Source organism: Pongo pygmaeus, chromosome 12 (genome assembly GCF_028885625.2).
Source record: "Pongo pygmaeus isolate AG05252 chromosome 12, NHGRI_mPonPyg2-v2.0_pri, whole genome shotgun sequence".
NCBI lineage: Eukaryota > Metazoa > Chordata > Mammalia > Primates > Hominidae > Pongo > Pongo pygmaeus.
The window spans coordinates 80,861,165-80,867,164 of record NC_072385.2 but is presented as its reverse complement, the minus strand read 5'-3'; the positions used below and the strand labels follow the sequence as shown (position 1 = coordinate 80,867,164).

The following is a 6,000-nucleotide window of genomic DNA, read 5'->3' as shown; positions in this document are numbered from 1 at the left end:
GCTTTTTACACTTAAATATGCATATAAATCACCTACAATCTTGTAAAGTGAAAATTCTGACTTAAGCCTGGGGTGAAACCTGAATTTCTACATTTCTAACATGGCCACTAGTTTGTCTGCTGGTCCATGGATTATACTTTGAGTAGAGAGTCTATGTAACTTCTGACCTGTCTTTCTATTTACTAATGCTCTTTTTAGCAGTGTTTAATTTGGTCATCAACCCATCGATTGAGATCTCATTTTTTTCTTATTGCTTTGTTTTTAGTTCTAAAACCTCTGTTTGGTTATTTTTCAAATCTAGTGCCACCCAGGTAATGAGCATAGTACCCAGTAGGTAATTTTTCAACCCTTGCACCCCTCCCTGCCTCCTATTGTATTCTCCAGGGCCTATAGTTCCTATCTTTATGTTCATGCATACCCAATGTTTAGCTCCCACTTATAAGGAAGAACACACAGTGTTTGGTTTTCTGTTCCTGTGTTAGTTCACTTAGGAGAATGGCCTCCATCTGCATCCATGTTGCTGCAAAGGACATGATGATTTTGTTCTTTTTATGGCTGTGTAGTATTCCATGGTATATATGTACCACATGTTCTTTAACCAGTCCACTGTGGATGAGCACCTAGATTGATTCCATGTCTTTGTTACTGAGAGTACTGCTGCGATGAACATATGGATGCAAATGTCTTTTGGGTAGAATGATTTATTTTCCTTTGGGTATGTACCCAGTAATGGGATTGCTGGGTCGAATGATAGTTCTATTTTCAGTTCTTTGAGAACTCTCCAAACTGCTTTCCACAATGGATAAACCAATTTACATTCCTACCAACAGTGTCCGTGTTCCCTTTTCTAAGCAGCCTCACTAGCATCTGTTATTTTTTTACTTTTTAATCATAACCATTTTGTCTGGTGTGAGGTGGTATCTCATTGTGGTTTTCACTTGCATTTCTCTAATGATTCCTGATTATGAGCATTTTTTCATATGTTTGTTGGTTGCTTCTATGTCTTCTTTTGAGAAGTATCTGTTCATGTCCTTTGCTGCTGTTTAACAGGGTTATTTGTTTTTTGCTTGTTGATTTAATTTTCTTGTAGATTCTGGATATCAGACCATAGTCAGATGCATAGTTTGCAAATATTTTCTCCCATTCTGCAAACATAGTGAATAAGTTCATTTTTAAAATGTCTGACCATTCCAATTTGTTTCTGTTCTTTCTGCTGCTTCTTTCTAATTAATATTTTGTTTCTGTGTGTGCTCAGTTAACTTCGTGTTTGAAAAATTATCTATACGAATAATTTGAGGCTTAGAAGAAGGCTTCATTCTTACTGACAACACTGTTGTTTACTTCTGTCATTTGTCTAGAGCCCCTTACCAGTCTGAGAAGATTTTCCAATTGAGCATCTTGCTGCAAGTTCACATACGACGGTTACTTGCAGTTGAAGACACCCATGAAAATACAGCTATTCAGAGGATCAGTTTAACAGACAGACTCTCCACCTCAGGTGACATTGCTTTAAGTTCTGTCTTCATAGTTCCTTAAAACCATCAACATGAAAGCTCAATTGCTTTTTAAAAAACATATACAAATTTTATTTCTCAACATAAGCTCCATCAAGGTCAGGAAACTTTTTTAAGCAATGACAGCAGCCATTTAATCCATCCCCCAGAAGGTCCTGGGAATTTTCCAATGGGAGAATTCTATAGGCAAATTATCACTATGACTTGAACCTACCTCTTTGAATTCTCATCCACTCCAGGATTTTAGCCTCATAATTGTTTGTCTCTTTAAAAGGTGTCCTGTATAGAATAGTTTTTCTAAATTCTCTATCCTGTAATTACTAGAATCAAAAATTCTAGCTACATGCACTTTATCTCATATATCAATTTTTATTTTATCTTGAAGTTCAATGTTGTCTTTCCCTTGGTATCATATCAAATCTTCTTTAAATAAACATCTATTACTGACACTAATACCTACCCCTAGGAATTTATTAGAGATCATGGTTACAATCCAACCCCTGATTTCATACTCCAAAGATGTAGCAAATAGCTCTTCAACATTTCTGTTCCTTGGAATTTTTCTAGCTATACTTCTTCCAGGAAACCCTAGTAATTCTTCCAAGTGAGGGAATTGAAGAGAGGCAATGGCTTCAAGGAGAAAGGGAGCTAGGGGCCACATGATCTTTAAAATGACCTGAGTGAGTACTAATACTTTTAGGTGAACAGATAAAAATCATATTTGTAACAGTATGTACCTAAATAATACGCCAATTCTCTGGCTACTAATTCTCTGGATTAAGGCCATCTGATTTCTGACTCAGTTCCATTCTTTAGACCTTTTATTCACTCCTCACTGACATGCTTCTCTTTGTGTGTTTGGGAGAAGGAAGTTTACATTATGGGGAAAATCCTGATACCTGAGGTTCACTTTCATGATAAACTTAGCAAACACTCATGTTTTGACTCTGCCCAGTTCTGGAAGAGGAGAACACTAGCAGAATTATTTTAACTTGCTTAGTTCACCAAAAGTTAGCCATTTTACCATAAGTCTGTTTCATATTAGAGAATTTAATTTCCATTGGCATTATTTTAAAATAATATATTTTTTATTCCATATACCAACCAAATTTTTAAAAATTTTTTTTTATTATTATACCTTAAGTTTTACAGTACATGTGCACAACGTGCAGGTTTGTTACATATGTATACATGTGCCATGTTGGTGTGCTGCACCCATTAACTGGTCATTTAGCATTAGGTATATCTCCTAATGCTATCCCTCCCCCCTCCCCCCACCCCACAACAGGTGTGTGATGTTCCCCTTCCTGTGTCCATGTGTTCTCATTGTTCAATTCCCACCTATGAGTGAGAACATGCGGTGTTTGGATTTTTGTCCTTGTGATAGTTTGCTGAGAATGATGGTTTCCAGCTTCATCCATGTCCCTGCAAAGGACATGAACTCGTCATTTTTTATGGCTGCATAGTATTAAAGGAAACAGTAAACACAGGATTTCTATCTTCATCCTTGTTAGAATGATGACATACCTTTTTAAATTTTATTTAGCAACTGTTCATACTTACAATAAATTTTATATTACATTACATAATTAGCACTGATTTAATCAACTGTCTGCTGATAAGCCCAAAACAGATTTAATGAGTAGCAAGCCAAATATATAAATACATATATATAAAATTAAATTAGTGTTTGAGAAATATTGAACATACTATAAAATAACTCATCAATTAGTTACATTCACACACTTTTGACCTGTCCACACACTTTTGACCATGAGCATACTTAATACCATTTAATATGGGATTTACTGGACCATTACATTGTGCTGAGACTGAAGTATAAAACATGATTTCTGCCTTTAAAAGATAAAATATGATTGACATCTTGAAAAACAATATACGCACACAAAGTAAGTGAGAAGAGATGAAAGGTGGCAGAGGTAAGTAGCTACATTAGGGACAGCAGATTGAGGAAACAGGTGAGGTAAATATGAGTACAGTAAAAGCTTCTGCTGAAGAGCAGTGGGACAAATGCCTGGATGAAAAAGGAGATTTGATGTTACTAAGAACTGAAAATTTTTACCTAAGGAATTTGTATTTGATCATCTATTTTGGGGGCATTCTAAATTTGCTGGATAAGAAAAAGCACAGTAAATAAGAGTTTACAGCCATCGGAGATTTTCCCAGTATTACTGATAGAAAGTAAAGAATGAATTAGTGTTGGGCAAATCTTGAAGTAAAAAACAACAAAAAAAAATTGTATTCTTTAAAAAGCCAATTTTAAAAATTAAATGCTTTTACTTAAATAGGCCATGTAAAAATAGCATGAAGATGTTTTCAGCAAAAGATCACCAGGCCCAATTCCTGAATATTCAGATTTAGTAAGTCTGTGAATACTTGGGAATCAGATAAACAAGTCTGGAATACAGTAGTTGTAAGAAAAAGTAAATGGCTGGTGCAGAACAGCGATAGTAGAAGTAGAGAAGAAATTTATCAAAAAGAGTTTCCCAAAAACAGCCTCATGAGTATTTGGATTCTAGACATGAAAAGCAAGAGAGAGAAATATCATATCAAAGATAACTTTGAAACAAGCATGTAGTAGTACATAAAAAATGTTGATTGACTGAATAACTGTTTTTAACAATGAAGTTCACCTTCAGTAGAATAATATAAAAATAAATGCATTCATACCATTAGTCCTTAAAGATATAGTGAGAATGAGAAAAAGTAAAATTACAACAGAATAACTAGTCCCCAATCGCCCCTGTGATGATTGACTGGTAATTTAATTATCGCTGCTAATCAACCTCATAGAAACAAGCAAACAAAAAACCTATAATCAAGGGAGGAACTGATCACATCTAATTTCCCTAGATACACAGTTTAGCAGAGCAGAAATACCCAGGCATTATTACCAGGTAGAAATTATACCTGGCCTGATTTTGCAGAGATACTTATTTTCATTCTAGAGGCAATCTTCATTTTCGTTAATCTTTAAAATGGGTCACTTCTGGAAGGAATGAAGACAAATAGAAACTTTAGTGTGAAGTGTATGACCATGAATCAGAACATTCCGGCTCTTTTATTAACTCCTACTGAGTGAATTCCTTTTTGGAACGAGGGAGGAATATACAATCTCACAGGCTTACCTCTAGCAAGTCTCTTATTCTTCCTCAGCCTGTTTCCTATAAAGTAAGAAAATCAAATTAAATAGTCTCTAAATTTATTCTGGTTCTAACCTTGTTTTGAATTTTGTTATAGAGATGGTCAGTCAGGTGCAGCCAGAAGATAAGTCAGAGGAGAGGTTCAGGAAAATAAAATTTATAATACAGGTCCTAGAGACAGGAGGCAGATCAGGAAAACAAAATTTATAATACAGGTCCTAGAGACAGGAGGCAGATCATGCCATCCAAAGTCACATGGGAAACATCTGGGTGGTCAGGAGGCAAAGGACTGGAGTGAGGGGCATGTTTAGGCAAGAGCCTTTACGGGGGTTTCTGCAAGAAAGTCCAGGCAGGGCAGGGTGAACAGGTTAGGTTTAGCTAGTTTGAATAATTTCTGCAGGCTCTACACTATAGTGGCAGTTACTGTTTGTCTGGTGCCTGGCACTGCCGTGATGAAGGCAAAGGAATATTGCCTGTTGGAGTGTAAGGGTCAGACAGAGAAGGTGTGACTCTGGACTGATTAATTTGCATATCAAAAGCATGTTCCTGGCCCTTGCTATAACTAAGAACTGGCTCTCTCTCCTGGGAGAGGCAGTCTCTCCCTAGACAGAAAGAGTTTTTAAGATGTCAAAACATCTTAATATACACATATACACACAAAGCACGTATATTTTACTCATTTTAGTGTGTGTGCCACATGATCAGCCAGATATCTTATAGCGATTAAGTTATATCTGAGAAATCCTTGAGAAAATTCAAGATTTACTTTTGCTAATAACATTCATATAACATTATTTTAAAAATAATAATGACAAATGCTGAATTGTTACACTCTTAAAAACTGTTGATGGCAATAATAATAACATCCTTTTTGCACTAATTAACATTAATTCATGAAAAAAATAATTATCCTATTTCTCAGGCTTCTTATGAGCCTCTCAAATTTCTTTAATTCTAATACAAACAATATATTTTGTAATTTAAGAATGTCAACCACTCAACTGATATTATTGAAACAGTCTTCAATAATGGCTAATCCTTTGGGTAAGACACTGAAATGGGTAAATTGTATTTTCAAGAGGGGAAAGATGAAAAATGTAACTGACATAGTATTCTCACTTAAACATTTCTTAATTTCAATGAACTATATATGTTCATACAAATGTGACACATAAACATGCATATGTCTTGCATCCACATGTTCAGTTTACCACTGCATGTCTATGCACAAAAGTGTCTCTACTGATAGAAAGGAACATAAAGGGATATTCCACGTCTCCTGGCAGTTGCCTGTTCGCATAGATTTACCATTTCTTCCTCTT

At 35.4% G+C, this 6,000-nt stretch overlaps 1 long non-coding RNA gene across 1 annotated transcript in view; it reads right to left on the bottom strand.

Annotated features, from left to right (window-relative positions):
• Positions 1–2,810: 2,810 nt before the first annotated feature.
• Positions 2,811–6,000, bottom strand: part of LOC134737860 (uncharacterized) — a 609,803-nt gene continuing 606,613 nt past the window's right edge. Inside the window, exons 7-9 of the long non-coding RNA XR_010123249.1 lie at positions 4,664–4,699; positions 4,446–4,524; positions 2,811–2,939 (exon numbers count right to left, since the gene is read on the bottom strand). This is a non-coding gene — a long non-coding RNA (uncharacterized LOC134737860). The remainder of the gene's footprint in view (positions 2,940–4,445; positions 4,525–4,663; positions 4,700–6,000) is intronic.